Source organism: Triturus cristatus, chromosome 2_1 (genome assembly GCF_964204655.1).
Source record: "Triturus cristatus chromosome 2_1, aTriCri1.1, whole genome shotgun sequence".
In the NCBI taxonomy this organism is placed as follows: domain Eukaryota; kingdom Metazoa; phylum Chordata; class Amphibia; order Caudata; family Salamandridae; genus Triturus; species Triturus cristatus.
This window is the reverse complement of record NC_140581.1, coordinates 1,087,094,376-1,087,110,654: the sequence shown is the minus strand read 5'-3', so window position 1 is coordinate 1,087,110,654 and position 16,279 is coordinate 1,087,094,376. Positions and strand designations below refer to the sequence as shown.

Below are 16,279 nucleotides of genomic sequence, written 5' to 3'. Positions count from 1 at the left end.
TAGAAAAATGGAAACTTTAATATATATCTAATTATACAAAAGCAGTAGTGATGTGCTAAACTAGGTCTCAGTAGAAGTCTGTCACTTCAGACTGTGTAACTGCGAAGTGGATATGAGAAACACTATTCATTAATTCTCTTAATGAACTGTTTATAAGTAGGTTTGAATAAGCATGCTAAGTAACAGGATTGTTATGTACCCTTTAATTTTGGGATTATGGACTTTGTTGACTTTGAGGAATTATGTTTCATTGGACTATTGCAGGGTCTCCAACCTTTTCTGTAATGGGAGCCACTTATGTCCAATGAAACTTATCGGGAGCCACCAATGTTACTGGCATGGTGACAGTGTCCACATCAGACAATGTTACATCAGTGGCCACCATTTGCAAGGTTACTACCAGGGATGTATGACGTTACAACGCATGCTGTTACAACGCATGCTGTTACAATGAAAGTTTTACAACGCGAGTGCATTGACAACGCAGGACATTACAACGCAAGTCTTTACATCGACTTGCACTAGATGGCGTGCTAACATTAAAAAAGTGTAATTTACTATTCCAACTCCAGTCCACGTAACAGTAGGGAAGGTGTTGGGATAGTAAACTACACTATTTTTAATGTTAGCACGCCATCTAGTGCAAGTCGATGTAAAGACTTGCGTTGTAATGTCCTGCGTTGTCAATGCACTCGCGTTGTAAAAGTTGCGTTGTAAAGGTTGTTCCCCTACTACCAGAGATCACCTCAGTGCATCAGGCATGGTTGCTAGGCTTTGTCAATATGGAATGCCTCTACTTGGGTAATACATAACAGTCATAGCAGCAACACCTCTGGTGCTAAGGGAATAACATTTGTAAGGTCACTTCAATACCACATGATTTATCACTCAAATATCAGCTGCAAATATATTTTGGAAATGGAGCCCTTTTCTTTCAAATATCAGTTAATGACTTGTGAAAATAAACTCATCTTCATCTCTAATACACACACTCAATTTTGGTATACGTGTATTATTTTTTAACCAAGCAATAGTTTCTAATTTCGAAGGCTGGGCTGCAGACAGGAGAGCTACTTACAGGTAGCTGGAGCGCTACCAGTAGATCACAAGCTACTTTTTGGAGAAGCCCTTGTGTCCCAAAACTGGCCTGTGCAGACTTCTATTGTATTGTGAAATTATGTGGGGCTTCATATTCCTGATGAAGTTATGAATTGCTTTCAATGTGGTGCAAGTCCCTGCAAGATGTTTCGTTTGGACTTTAGAACTTGTGGTCGTAAACTAGGCCATGAATGCCCAGATCTGGGCCCAGTTGCCAGTGGGCCAGCTCCCATTACATGTACCGTGCTTCTAATTCTCTAGCTTCCTCGCCTTGGACCGGTGCTCTTTGTAGGAAGTCATGGAATCAATGTAATGATCTTACCGCGCCTGAGAGAACCGAGCAGCTCTCGGGCTCCCGTTAATGCAGACATTCGACAGATGTATGGGGGAGTCCTGCCTCTGGAAAAGCTCTCTAGATCAGGGTGGAACACAGGCAGCTGCAGGACCTGCAGTGCAGGTTAGGAGGGGCCACTCTTCATGCGGACATCTTTTCAGCCCAAGATAACTAAATATGTGCGCAACATGGCAGTCTTTGGGGACCATCTTCACATTCAGCAGGGGATCCCCCATCATTTTGCATTACGCCTTGAATTGCACTTGATTTGTGTACGCAATGACTGGGGCGATTTTAAGATGACTGCGTAGACATTAGATACTTGGGTAACAAAGACAGCAGTGGAGAGGTTGGCAAGGAGCTGTAATTGAAATGATTGGCTTGTTTTCTAATTACTGTGAAAGATCTGAACAGTGCGCACAGGGTGAAGCCGGTAGAGTACGCGGCTATGTTTCAGCTGGACAAGTGCAGAGCTAAGACAGAATTAATTCTCAAGAGGCCCCCTCCTGCGTGAGGGTCGAAAGGTCGATGCCTTTTTGGAATAAGCCTGGATTAGTAGTCAAATCTACCGGTGGGACAATTGCTACTGATCATCTATGTCCACATGAGATGGATCCAACACACTTTTTACTCATTAAGCAGGCTTCTAGATAATTAATCGGACGACTCAGTATAGGATAAAAACTTTTTCTTTCTCTATCCCCATATTCTCACGAGCACCATTTCACATTAATGCAATGCCATGGTAGCCTTGAAGCGCCGATTGTTTGCCCTTGATTTTTATATTTGATATACGTAACTACTTATGATTGATTGAATTGCTACTAACAGTTGAATGCAACAACTGTTTGTGGTTTTTCCTATGTGTGTCTGTTGTCTTCTCCTTTTCTTCAGGATATATTGCATTTATTGTTCATATGTACTCAATTCACAAAGTGCTTTGGAGGAAGTAGTATTATCACTTTCCTGTTGTAATTCTTTCCCCCGATTGGACGCTTGTTTTTTGCATCATACCTTACTCAGGTCCTTTGGGCTTAAATATTGGGTCACCCATTGTTTGTAATTGAGCTACGACAGGTCACACTTCCTCGGAAATGGCTTAACATTTTCAGGCACAACCAATTACAGAGAAGATTAGAACAAGGTGCACGTTTTAGCAAAGATAGACTTGCCATGCCGGATATAGGGCCTTATTTAGAGTTTGGCGGACTGGGATGCTCTATCAGAACGTGAAGGATATCCTGTCTGCTGTATTACAAGGGCCATAGGTTATAATGCAGTTGTAATAATGCTGGCAGGACAAGGTCCCTAATCATAAAAGTTTCCAGATTGGACTCCAGAAAGTTATCCGACATTAGGCAAATAGGCCAAGATAAGCCAAATTAGTCAATCTTTTCCAAAAGTAACTGGATACATTCCCATTTCATGAACATGCCCACCCAAAACCTATCATAGAATCCAGTAGAAAACTGCCACAAAAGACACTAAAACCTTAATCATATTGGCACACTTCAAAATGTAAGCTACATGAAAAGCTCATTTAGCAGACATTTCCACTACAAACACCCACAATGGGACTGACAATGAAAAATGCAGTAAACACAAAGACTTGTTTGTGAATTTCATCATGGCAAAGGAAACACAAATAGCAAAAATGCCAAATAAACACACATTGAAAGAATGGAAGAGCATAAATCAAATAGGGCAGAGAGCTACAAAATAGAGACACCTTCAGTACAAGAATTATTGCGCAATAGGTGATCGAATGGCATAAGCACCATAAAGTCACAGGATCAATGATCAGACACAACCACCACATTTCAACTCATACTAATGCAGACAAACTATGAGAAGGCCTCACTGGAGGAGAAGGTGGGCACACATGAAAAGGAGGTGAAGAAAATGGTAACACTACAGGGTGTATCTGACTAGGAACACGTGCCTTGGTGACTCATCTTGTTCATAATGTACCACATCATACTGGAGAAAAACACACCTCACACCATAACCCCCAAACAAAAGCTCCCAGGCTCACTAGGTTACTATGTTATTGGGTCTCTGCAGTGATTTGCCATAGAAATATTTTCACAACAAATTAATTGGTGAGAATGTACGGCATATCACCAACATACTCAAGCATCATGTGTCACACACTGTCATCTTTTACCTCACGCACCAAAAGCTACAAGCAAAGATGTGTATTAATGACATTAGTGGCCTTGGGACACCCGCATATGTTTCACAGTTATCTCTTAGTCTACTTCATCTCCAAAGGATACACTATTCGAAACATCCAGTTGGTATGTCATGCTAATCTATACATCTTGACCTACTCTAGATACGGCTGGGGTTTAGGACATGATGCAGCCATCCTGGGCAGCAGTCAAATTTAGGCCATACACTTTGCAGCATCGATTAGACCACTTAGGAGCTCATAGAATGTTTTTTATTATTATTAATATTTCATAAAAACAACATCAGTGAAGCCATAGAGAAGGCACTGAGTCCGAAATTGTGCTCGCATTATACATAGTCATAGTCGACACAGTATTAATACGGGAGAAATAAAGTAGTAGGCACAAACCAAGGCATGTGAGTGATACATAAGTTCTTGTGAGATGGAGGAGGGGTAAGTATCGTTTGTCGAGTAGTGTATGAAGGGAGCAAGAAGGATCAAGTTAGGTGGGTGGTGCACATTGATCAAGACAATGATAGGGGTGAGGCATGTTTTCCAGGGTCCCAGATTTGCATCCCGTGTCAGGCATTCTCTAGGGTTCTGCTTTGTGAGGGAACCATGGTCCCCATGTGTGAGCATCTGTGATCCATCGTTTCATGGACATCGAATGTCCTCCTCATGAGGGCAGGTCTCGTTTTTGGCAACGATGTTCACAATATAGGTATCCCTGTTCCCACCTTCCACTCTTGTCAAATCTCTATCACTGAAAGAACATACTACACTTGCTTCTGCACTTGCCCAATTTGTCGTTTGAGTAACACCAATACAAGGTTGATAAACCTGTGCAGATGTTTATCCCCTGTAGCTTTGGGGCGGAGTCCAAGGAGGCAGGACTCAAGGGTTTTGGTCAACGCATGGCCCGCCAGTTCAGCTGTTGTGGCCATAATCTCCATCCACCTCTGTTGCAGCGGAGGACAGTCCAAACCATATCATAGAGCCCTGCTTCTACGAGCTTTCATCGCTGGCACTCAGGTGGAGATGTAGGGAACATACGTTTGATGTGTTGGGGGGGAAAGATATGCTCGGCGTATGTAATTAAATTAGGTGAAACGGAATCTGAGATTTCTCAACACCTCTTTCACATGGTGGAGAGCCCATATCCAAGTCTTAGCCATCAATGGTTGTGGAAGAACGTCATTCCAGCGAGCCAGTGCTTTCCCCACGTCCGCAAGGTCGTGTGCATATAGTGCTTCGTATAACATTCCAGACACATCCACCAAACTCCAAAATCCCTCTTCGAGGTCCCCATCAAGCCCTAGACACGTTCTCTTGACTTCTGGATGTACAATAAAACAAGCCCCAGCTGCCATTAGAACCTTTTGTCCTCTTGAATTCTTGAAGCCAGTTTTGACTTGTGTTCCTCCCGTCCATCCGCCCCCTCAGGAATATTTACAGTGTGAAGGACACTTGCTGACTTTAGAACTTGAAACTGACTCCCACTAAGCCTCCTCCAATCCAAATGTTCAGCGAACTCCCACGCATTCAAATGTTGTGGTGAGCCAACAGCCCCTCCTTCCACTTCTCCACTGACAGCCTCCCATGTCCAGATCGCATCTTGATCATACCGTGGACTCTCTCGGCCTGAAAGAACTGTAAATCTGGGCTGACACAACATGTCTCTTGCATAACATGGCATGACATAAAAAAACAACGAAAACCTACACATTAAGAAAATGAAATTCCCTGCAATCACGATGTAGCCACACATCGGTGCGGTAATTCAGTGAGTTCTCTTTTCCAGTCCTCCCACTGAGCTGCCAGTCTGGTCGGATGGGGGAAGAGCTGTAAAACAGCAACCCAGCAAACACCGACAGCAGGGCGTTTGTTCCTTGGGGCTCCAACACGCAGGCGGTCACTGCACTCCTGGGCTGAAGATCGCCTCTTCATGGTTGGGTGGTGGGAAGTCAAATAAATGCACCTTGTGTGGCGCGCGACAGGGACTAGCATATCGCTGTGTACATTTCTGTTGGAAACATCAATTTTGAAGACCATACATTTGTGGCTTTCACATTAGCGGTTTCTTAACATTTTGCTAATTTACTTGCAGAGCAATAGGATAATTTCTTTAAACATTATGTTCCTCCCCTGGTTCAGTGTCTTGGAAAACAGCATTTGGAAAATTAGAATCCCTTCCCTGAAGTTAACTTTTTTCCCTACTTCACCGTGTAAAAGCAATTCTTCGAAAACATGAATAGAAGAAACAGGACAGATTGAGAGTATACATATTCATGGCTTACGTTTTCTCCATTTTATTTGCCACATTTGCATGCGTTTTCTAACTAAGGCATGGCTGATCTTTAAGGGCACAAACCTCCTTAGCTTATATTGGGGTAATTTTGCACAATGCCTATATTTTAATCTTACGGAAACAACATTGACACTTATTAAAAAGGAGTAGTGAATCAAGTTACTTCTCATACTTCTGTATTTCTTAGCTGATTCTAAAGGACTTTGAATCCAAATTCTTCTATTTTTCAATTAAGATGCTAATGCATTTTGAACTGAACCCCTTCCTTTTTCATTTAAAATTCTAATGGACATTGGACTAAAACTCTTCCTTTTTCAATTAAGGTACAAGTGGACTTTGGACCGAAACTCTTCTCTTTGCAGGTAGTACATGTCGTCCCCTTAGTAATGAAGAGGTTGTAATGATGCTTTTGGAAGGACTTGCTACTGTCCATAAACACATACTTTTGGGAGATACTGACATTGGCCCTGGTTGTGGAAAGTGATATGCTCCCCCCCCCCCTCCTGTGGTAGGTTGAATCAAAATAAGTTATTTACCTGCAGTGTTGATTTTCCTAAATTATTTATTTTTCTCTGACCTGGCTGCCGGCATTAGGAACTGCTAAATTCTGTGCCCCGCTCCCGTCATCTACGTACGTTGGCTCCAAATTGGAATCGTCCTGTAGCAATGAGGGCTTACATGAAATTACCATTTTCTGCTCCATTAACCGTATTCGTTAATACCGATATTTCATGTCATCTCCTGTTTCATCTCCATGCATTGGTTTCCTTCTCAAATTTGTCTGGTTGTTTCTCCACCTCCTAGTGCTCCACCACATTTTCAATCTTTCCCTGATATTCTCCTAAATATTAGAATAATTAGGCTTGGCTCCAACTGTGCCTATTTTATTGTCTGGTTTGGCAGCGGAGCTGTCACCAGACAATTATGTAAGAATCACTAGGAGAAGGGCTTTGGCTCCAGGCACATGTTGGGAGCCTGGAGGACATGTTTTGATTGGACAGAAGTTGCATGCTTCCACAGAAAAAGTGTTTGCCCTCCACACAGTTGTGATATTTTTGTTCATTTATCCAGCTACCTGAGCTTGAATTTTCAAAAAACATTATTTTAAAACTGGCAATAAGTCTGCTCGGTCATTGAATGCATGACCCCAGGAGAGCTTACCATCATTTCCAAAGCCCTCCGAGCCGGACTTATATGCTCTTCAGCTGTATGGCTGGGGCCCCTTGTGGTTGGTTTTATAGATGCATTTTGTGGCCCGTTTAGAGTTTAAAAAAAAAAAGACTCATGTTTGTGTTTGTTTTCCAATAGAATGCTTTCTTTAACCCCTTCAGCGCGGCGGGAGTTCCCCCGCGGTGCTGAAGGGTTCGAGCGCGGGCGGGGCCATGACGGAACGGTTCCGTCATGAGCACAGCGCAACCGATGCTCATGACGGAACCGTTCCGTCATGGGCATGGAAGGGGTTAAAATATTTGTGACGATTATTATTATTATGCATTGTAATGTGTGTTGGATTATGGTTTTTAGTAAATACTTGTGGTGACTTTTTGATACAGCCAATAGGTCAGCCTTTTAATATTTTGGTATTTGGACTCTTTGACAAAGCCAGTAGGTCTGCCTCACTTAAAATGAAACCCCTTTATAGTATTACTTTATGTTAAACACAAAAACTCAGAAAATCACTGATAAAACCATAGGTTAAAGAGACTTTATAGTTAGGTTTGGTAATAATATCTTATCTACAAAATTAAATACCTTAGAAATTCACAGAAAAAAACAAAGTTAAAGTGACATCATAGTTAGGTGAAACCTCAAAAAAAACACTGAAATGAACTTTTTATAGGTAACTGAAGTAAATATAACTCACACCTTCGCCATGCACTGCTAATGACCTCATGTATTCCATAACTCAGGAAATGTTCTATGACATTATTGATAACATTACTAATGACTTTTGAAATTACATAATTGATGACAATACTGTGGTGCGTGGCTAGGATGCGAGTTATAGTTACTTCAGTTAACTATAGCTAGTGCACCAGATAGATAAATAAATTTAGACAGATAGAGAGAGATAGAGAGATAGATAGATAGAGTGAGATAGATAGAGAGAGTGAGATAGATAGATAGATAGATAGATAGATAGATAGATAGATAGATAGATAGATAGATAGATAGATAGATAGATAGATAGATAGATAGATAGATAGATAGATAGATAGATAGGTAGATAGGTAGATAGGTAGATAGATAGATAGATAGATAGATAGATAGATAGATAGATAGATAGATAGATAGATAGATAGATAGATAGATAGATAGATAGATAGATAGATAGATAGATAGATAGATAGATAGATAGATAGATGATGGATAGATAGATAGATAGATAGATAGATAGATAGATAGATAGATAGATAGATAGATAGATAGATAGATGATAGATAGATAGATAGATAGATAGATAGATAGATAGATAGATAGATAGATAGATGATAGATAGATAGATAGATAGATAGATAGATAGATAGATAGAGATAGATAGATAGATAGATAGATAGATAGATAGATAGATAGATAGATAGATAGATAGATAGATAGATAGATAGATAGATAGATAGATAGAGATAGATAGATAGATAGATAGATAGATAGATAGATAGATAGATAGATAGATAGATAGATGATGGATAGATAGATAGATAGATAGATAGATAGATAGATAGATAGATAGATGATGGATAGATAGATAGATAGATAGATAGATAGATAGATAGATAGATAGATAGATAGATAGATAGATAGATAGATAGATAGATAGATAGATAGATAGATAGATAGATAGATAGATAGATGATGGATAGACAGATAGACAGACAGATAGACAGATAGATAGGTTTTGACCAGCCCACTTTATTAACTGGCCTGTTATTGCCTCATTCACATCTCTTGTCCGACGGTCTGCGGCATATGTAGGGTAGTGGGTTAGCCCACTTCAGCTACTGGCTAACTTCACTGTGAGCTGTGACTTTCTGTTCATTCATAGGGAGCGCATCCACTCACAAAGTAGTTCCCTTTAGTTCCAGGAACTATTAAGAAATGTGCTCTTTTTTAAACCAAAACATATTTTTACTTTTAGCCAACTTTTTAAGAAATTATTTTTTATAGAGGGGGCGGCCCAACAATCAAGTCTCAGAAAAGCCAAGACAAAATAAAATGTTGGAAAAGCCACAAGTTTGTCAGCCAGCCCCAGACCTATTTTCTTTGCCAGAGCTTGTCTTATCATGGTAATGACAAGCGTGCAGTGGTTCTAGGCACTTTCTGGCGATGTAAACACCGCAGCCAGTCACTAAGCCGACAGTATTCACTTTTTCTCCTCAGAGCCACGCATGACCGTAGCAGACACAAACAATGCTTATCTGGAGACGCCGCTCTCCACTCCAGACAAGTCTGAAGATGTCACAGCTGCCGCCACCCATCCTCGGGTTGGGTTCTCAGGGATGTCGAATATCTCTGTTTTCTGCTGGGGTCAAGCGGGAAACCCCAAATCCTGCGGCCCCTTTGAGCCAGGCCTCTCCGGTGTCACCCCGAGGTCAGAGGCCATATTCCCTGACAAACCTGAGAAAGCGCCGCTCCTAATCTTGTTGTCCAACAGTGCAACAAAACGTGTGATCTTGTCTCAGCAAGCCCATGATAGGCGTTAACGAGAAAATACTTCGGCCATGTCTGTTTTTTTCCTATTTGAAAGATAGATTGCGATGGCGCGTCAATGGTAGTAACAGGGGCTCCTCAGATCACCAAACCCGAAGGAAACAGAAAAAGAGGCATTTTAATTGCTTCTGCAGGATACAAAAAAGCTGCATTTTCATTGCTTCCGTTGTATTCTTGAATCGCAGGGCTTGGAAACAAATTTCTGTCAGCAGATATCTAGGGGCCGTGCACCGGCACAAACAAAGGATAAAAAAATGTCTGATGCTCCATTTCAGGAGCTTTATAATGATAAACAGTGGAGCCACTTGGGCTACATCCGATTAACATTGGAGAAATAAAGTTATACACTGATGTTTTGCATCTATAGGCCCTTCTCCAGGTGCAGCCAAACTGGGTCTGTGGGCCCTTGAAAAGGTTAGCGGATTGATGCTGTGTTGCGTGTCGCGCGACCTCCTCGCACTGCTTTAGTAAATAGTGATCATAGTTGCTTATCTTATTTAGTGGAACTTGCCTCAACCAAGTGTTGTGTAGCACAATTATTTTGCACAAGCATCCAGAAAAAGTGCACATGGATTTTTCCATGTGTTGTGGTCATGGAGATCAGTATGTAACATGTCCCCCAGCTTCGTTTTGTCGTTCTCTTGACTTCTCAATGGCGGCCTTATCCTTCAGAGTTCAGAAGCAGAGTAGCATAGGAGGCGATATGCACAATACTAGGTCCCGGGCTATACTGCAGCCCACAGAGCCGCTATCAAGAGGAAACCCATTTGATTGAATGTAAATGTAGTGCATTTATATAGCGCTCCGCACACCCCCGAAAGGGTCTCTCAGGCGCTGTGCACATACCGCTGTGGAACCCTTCCTGGCCTTTCCCTGTGAAGTGCCCACTCCTGGGCACCCCAAGGTGAAGCCAGGCATCCTAGCGCTTTTGGGGCCGTTGTGGAGATTAAGCAAGCTATTGCCCAGAGTTGCACCCATGATTAGAATAGGCACCGAGGCGAGAATTATCGGGTCCGGGGAAATTGAGCCCAAGACCCGCCGAGGCAGGAATTGAACCCTGGTCCGGGCCAGACCTCTGCATCAGGGTCTGCCGCTCTAACCATTGAGCCACACTTCTCCATTGAATATACATAAACTAATTTTGCCAACGCAACTGCGACAACTAGGTAGCACCGCTGTTTTCAGTTCCTTCTGTACATGTACTTTGATGGTGTCGTGCCACAAAACTCATATGGAGGTGACAGCGCATGTTCTTTGACTCTGTTGCGAGGATAATCACCTCCATCTTGGTCCTTGCCACACTCTTTCCAGCCCTGGAATTTTGTGTGATAGCCTAATGCATTCTGGGTGTTGTAGTCTTTGTTTCCTTGAACTAATTCGACTAACACATCTTAAATCAATAATTTATAAGTGAAAAGTTCAGGACTGAAGACAGTGTACATAATGCACTTGACTTAGTCACCTTATTCGCGTATGACATCTCAGATAGTGACATTCAATCAACTTTTACCGCGATAGGAGCTCAAGGTGTGGCACTAGAATTGTTGACCCTGGTGAAATCATTGGAGGTGGATAACCAACATACTACAATAAGTGTAAAACACACATAGCTTCAAAACCTCAGTATGGCCCATATAAAGTTGGCATAGGAGTCACAGTGTGATGCTCAGGTGTACAATCATTTCTGTATCATTGCTTAGTGTGTGAAAGAGCCTGAGAAGACAGTTTGACTAAAAACTGAGGGGCCAAGAGCATAGCGGCTGCAACTGCAACCACCGGCAACCCCAAACTACATCTATTTGTTTAAACTGTTCTAAAGCTATTAATGCTTTAGTGCAGAATCTTTAGGGTATCACTTCTAATAAACATTGCAGCTTCTATAGTTAATGGTCAACAGGTGGGTCTTTGGCCCTCAGTGAAATTTTAGGAAGTCTCCTTCGAGACTGAGATGGATGCGCTGTCAACCTCCCACATAAAACGCTATCCCCCTGAACAGTGCAGCCTAAATGCATGAACACGCTGGGCAGTTGCCGGGGGGCCCACAAGCATAGGGGTCCCGTGCAGACCAGAATTTAACACTAATTTTCCATCAAACATTTTTGTTCCTGTGAGTGGTTGCGTATGAAGGGCCCAGGGGCCTATAATGCTGTTAAGACACAGGACCGGACTGGGAACCGAAACCGGCACTAGCAAAGATCTCGGCTGGCCCCTGGAGAGCGGGTGCTAGTGGAAAGCTTTGAGCCAATTTTCACTTTTGTTGCAGGGAGTGATATTGCAGCTATGCTGCAAAACTGCCCCTGGTAACAAAAACGGCCCCCAGGGGTCTAAAACCGCCCCACCCTGGCGGCCCACTGGGGAACCGCCTGGTGCTCCCTACGGCCAGTCCGGCCCTGTGAAGACGAACCCTGCTCCATAACTGTCAGAATCTATCTGGGGCCCTATTGCATAAAGTGCCCCGGGGGCACAACAGGCGTTTGCACCCACTTTGCGCACCCCCGGGGCACTTTGGTATTACAGAAGGGGCCGCAGACGCGTGTACTGCCCCTTCTGTAATACCAATAGCACTGGTGCACATAAAGTGTCAGCGCAATCTTCAGGGGGCGTTCCCTCATTTGCATCTCTTTGCCTTTGCGCCCAGGCCACATTACCAACATTGACGCAGAGGCAAAGAAGCACTGACAGTGCGCCAACTAAAATGGTGGTGCACTGTCAGTGTGACTTCTGAGAGCAGTGGGTAAAGGTGGTCCTATGGACCCCCAGATATCCCCTTGCAGGCGTGTGCAGTCACTAACTGCACCCACCTGCAAGGGGATTTCTAATCTTCTTTAAAGGTGCAGGTGGGTTGTCGCCTGCACAGTGAATGCGCTGCCCCTAGGGCAGCACCAGTTCACGACTGCCCTGGGGGCATCACATTCCCCATAACGTGGTGCATTTTTCTTCATTGCGCCAGGCACACCTTTGTAAAGGTGCAACCGGCGCAATGAAGGAAAATTCACTGCATGTGTAATGCGGCCCCTGGTTGAATAATTAGATGTTTCAGGCAGGCCACCTCAGATGTTTGGTTGGCTTGTAAGAACGAATAACTCTAGGGAGTTAATCTGAAGAACTTTCCACTAGTGCTGATTTAATGTACACAATATCCTCAATTCTTAAATGTTATTTAGTACCACTCTCTAAATACTACTTCACATATGCCTAAAAGCAGTACACGAGGGAGAAGTGTAGATATATGTCAGTGCCTGTCTGATACCTCATGTGCGGAATTCCCCATCAGCAGTACGACTACACACACGTAGAGCTACAATTTACGTGTATACGTGGGAGTGGCAAGGAAGGTTGGATGGTAAATTGGAAACATCTACCACAAAAAGGAAGTAGGAACAGGACAAATAAGTGGGGGCACAGTGAGAGACAGTCAAATAAAAAAACACACCTTTAAAAGGGTAAGTCAGTTGCAATTCAGTAAGGAGATATCAACATGCACTCCAAAAGTATCATGGTCTAAAAAGGCCCACAATCACTGCAGCCAAGCCCTTTAGTGAGTTACGCTCCACATATGGCCACACCACACATGGCCATTCATCAGTACTACAAGGGACTTACTTCAAAATCAGACAAAAACACACCGATCACAAAGACTAATACCTAAAAAAAATTGTCATATACTCTTAAACATTGCATACACCCAAAAGTATTGTAAAAATATAAAAGAATTACAAGTAAAATAAATAAAAGATATTAATGTGAAAACATAATCATATAAATGTAGACATTGAATGTACATTGCATGTTACAAATGTAAACAAATAAAAAATACAACACATACAAAATAAAAAATACAGTTGAAAACAATAATTATATGACCTTAAACACTGCAGACAGGTACACCAATCACATTATAAAAATATCAATCAATCAATCAGGGGGCTTATAAAGTGCGCTACTCACCCCTGAGGGTCTCAAGGCGCTGGGGGGGGGTGGGGGCTCAGCTCCGGATCAGTCGAAGAGCCAGGTCTTAAGCATAAAAGATGCACATACAAAGACAACAATTACAAATATGCAACTTGTTAATGAATTATAAAAAAAAACACAACTTATCTCACATCTAACACTGTCCTATGCATAGTCAAAGGCACACCATAACACATTGCATGTCCCAAATACACCCAAACACATACAGACACACTTTTAATTCTCACATCACAAGAGAGAGAGGTCAGGGCCCAGGTGTTGCCTCTTTTCATGTGCTTCAACTGTGATTATCGTCAGATGGTTCCTATTTTACTCAGGTGTTTAAATGTGTAAGCCTGCATAGCATAGGTGAAGAAGTAACTTTTTGGTCTTATTTTGAGTCTAATGAGCCTCAAGGAAGGGACTGGGACTCATAATTTCAGTACTATTTGTGAATCTTTAGTTGAGCATTTGAGGAATAAATTACAGTTAATAGTGCAGAATCTGGAGGGCATGTGTAATTCGTTACATGTAAGCCTCACCATCGTTCTTTAAGAAAACTAGTTCAGGAGGAGAGTTTCATTAGTTGTACCTGTTGCGAATAATACATTCTATGAGTCAGACTTACTAAATTCTTACACAACGCAGCGCAGCAGCTAAAAATGCTGCGCTGCGTTGCGTGAGAAGGAGCGAGCAGGAGAGCTCCATATCTACAGATGTGGCCCTCTCCTCATCTCTCCCCAGTGCCAGCGCAGAATTAAGCTGCAGTACCCCACACACACACCTTTGCTCCATAGTGCGACGGTGTGTGCATGAGTCCAGCAACGGATTTTTACTAGAAGAATTCCCTTCCAGTACATTATACTCTGCCTAGACAACTTTTAAAACTGTTCCTACTTTGTTAGTTTTGCTATACAGTGCAGCACACATGCAAAGTCGGAAAAGAAAGGAGAAATGAAAACATTTTTCCTTTTAGTGCTTGCTTTCAAGTGGCATTAATTTTGGCGCAAAACTTTTTGGCAGATAGGGCTTTGCTTCAAAAAGCATGGGTGGTTGCATTGGACGCCCACGTACTGCACACGATAAGTAACGCAATGCAGCGGCTTGCACTGCGTTGCGTTACTTTTAGGCAACTTTCCAGTGCAAAATATTTTGCGCTGTTTGAGTCACTTTTGTGTCCCAAACACAGCACAAAATGTTTGTAAATTTGGCCTGAAGTGTAGTGTTCAGCAGGTTGCGAAATTGCCAGGAAAAAGTTTGGTCCTGCAGTTGTGGGCAGTGGGGCAAGGGGAACGTGAGTGAAGAAATGTCAGGTCTAAAGCTGCAGAATTTAGAAGAGGGAACCAGGTTCGAGTCCCGGGCTCGGCTCAACCTCCTGTGATTCAGGGCAAATCACTTACTCTCTAAGGGGCATATTAACAAGACAGGCGATACAATTATCGCCGCTTTAGCGGCAGAAAACTGCCGCTAAAACGGCGATAATGGGCTTGATAATATGCTCTATGGAATGCCAATTGAAGCCCATGTCAGACGTCCTTCACATCTAACATGGGCTTCAATTGGAATTCCATAGAGCATATTATCAAGCCCATTATCGCCGCTTTAGCGGCAGTTTTCTGCCGCTAAAGCGGCGATAATTGTATCACCTGGCTTGTTAATATGCCCCCAAATGCTTAAAAGTGTGTAACTTAATGTGGTTCTCTTGTAAAGCGTTCCAATGCCCTCGAGCCAAGTTCGCACTATATAAACATAGAACTGAATATTAACTCGGTTTTCTGAAGGGTCATACATGGCAGACGATAGTCATGGGTTTTCTTGTGGCAGCTTCTTCCAAATGTTGGACAAAAGTAGGTCGGTTTGATTCTGGTACACGTAGTGGATCATTAAGCTTGTAGATGCATTACGTCACTAGGGGACTTATTAAACGGTCGATTCTTCATTGGTTACTGTTCGGTTGTGCAATTGTCGCATGTCATAAATAATTATCATAGTTAATGCTGACGAGCCACCACCATAGCTCGTTGGGTTGCACACTTCGGAAGACGCATCTAGCCCACCTACAGGTCAGAGGTTAACTGACATTTTTTAATGTTACCGAGGCCAAGACAATAAGTAACTGCGCTGTGGAATATATTGATGCCTAATGAAAAAACATCAGTTTAGAATTTCGTTTGTGACCCGCACCATACATGTGCCGGATTTTAATATATGATGCATGTAACGACTAATGCATCCTAGAATCACTTATGGCGTGTGTTCATCTAAACACGTACTGGTGAACTTTTTTTTAGCTCTATGGGGCATATTAACAAGCCAGACGATAAAATTATCGCCGCTTTAGCGGCAGAAAACTGCCGCTAAAACGGCGATAATGGGTTTGATAATATGTTCTATGGAATTCCAATTGAAGCTCAGGTTAGATGTCCTTCACATTTAACATGAGCTTCAATTGGAATTCCATAGAACATATTATCAAGCCCATTATCGCGGTTTTAGCGGCAGTTTTCTGCCGCTAAAGCGGCGATAATTTTATCGCCTGGCTTGTTAATATGCCCCTATGTTTGTTGTGAAGAGAAGTGAAAATGCGAAATAAAAGCACGTCTACGAATACACACCGAGGCCCTGGGGCAGCTCACTGCCTCCTCGCCGGAGGCTGGCCCGCTGGCCCTTTCCTGGCACCCCAGGCCGCGCACCTCGCCCCTGG

General features: G+C 42.7%; 1 protein-coding gene across 1 annotated transcript in view; it reads left to right on the top strand.

Moving 5' to 3' along the window:
* The window catches only part of ADAMTS3 (ADAM metallopeptidase with thrombospondin type 1 motif 3), a 558,188-nt gene that overhangs the window by 67,263 nt on the left and 474,646 nt on the right, over nucleotides 1-16,279 (top strand). The window lies entirely within an intron of this gene.